The following is a 985-nucleotide window of genomic DNA, read 5'->3' as shown; positions in this document are numbered from 1 at the left end:
CATGCCCCCCAGGAATCAGGAGCCAGCCACAAAGCCCATGGAACCCAAGCCTTCTTCCCCCCTCCCCCTGCACACATTCCAGAGGGGCAAGTCGGTTCACCTTCCCGAGCCACAGTTTCTTTGCCTAGAAAATAGGGATAGAAATCGGGATTTGGTCGGGATGAGGGGGGAACTCAGGCCTCAGCTCTGGCTCTTCCTTCACCACATCAGGGACAAGACCCCCCCGGACTCTGGGTCCCTCATGCTGGCCCTGTCAGTCACTGACTCCCAAACCGCCATCCTCTCGTCGGTGAGGTGGGAACAGAGCCTCGCTCTCCCAGCACAACCACAGATGGAAGGAGGCCAAGGACCATGGGAATCGGGGACAGATCTCAAACATTCATGTATTTGTTAGATGTCAGCCATGTGCTGGTCCCTGGAGGCCCTGTCAGGCTTTCGGGTGCCCCTACATGCTTTTGAGAAGGTGAGGGGAGGCTCCCGGGTCCGTGATAAATCACTCTGAACCCCACCAGGACACTTAGCAAACACTGCTTTCTGCACCCGATGCTCCTGACTGGGGCTGGGAGGGGCAGAGGTGATGTCCGCATAGGTCACAGGAGGAAAATGGGGCCCAGAGGAGCCTCATAACCAGCGTGAAGTCACGCAGTAATCAAGGGCCCAGTCTGGTCACGTCCCAGAAACTGCAGACCACCCACCCCGGGGTCCTGAACACTGATCACCGTCATCTCACTCTTCTGTCCGTACACCGCCCAGGTCCTCCCGGACGGGGACCCAAAACAGGGGCAAAGCCCTGGTTGCTGCGGCTCAGGTGGTTGGAACTCCTCCCGTATATCAAAAGGTGGCGGGTTCGATTCCGCTCAGGGCACATACCGGGTTGCGGTTTCAGACCCCAGGGCGGGCACCCGAGGCAATCGGTAGATATTGCTTCTCTCTCTCTCTCTCTCTCTCTCTCTCTCTCTCTCTCTCTCTCTCACACACACACACA

General features: G+C 58.1%; 1 protein-coding gene across 2 annotated transcripts in view; it reads right to left on the bottom strand.

Annotated features, from left to right (window-relative positions):
• The window catches only part of FGR (FGR proto-oncogene, Src family tyrosine kinase), a 17563-nt gene that overhangs the window by 15666 nt on the left and 912 nt on the right, over positions 1-985 (bottom strand). The window lies entirely within an intron of this gene.

This window comes from Myotis davidii, unplaced genomic scaffold (genome assembly GCF_000327345.1).
Source record: "Myotis davidii unplaced genomic scaffold, ASM32734v1 scaffold149, whole genome shotgun sequence".
In the NCBI taxonomy this organism is placed as follows: domain Eukaryota; kingdom Metazoa; phylum Chordata; class Mammalia; order Chiroptera; family Vespertilionidae; genus Myotis; species Myotis davidii.
This window is presented reverse-complemented; position numbering and strand designations above follow the sequence as displayed.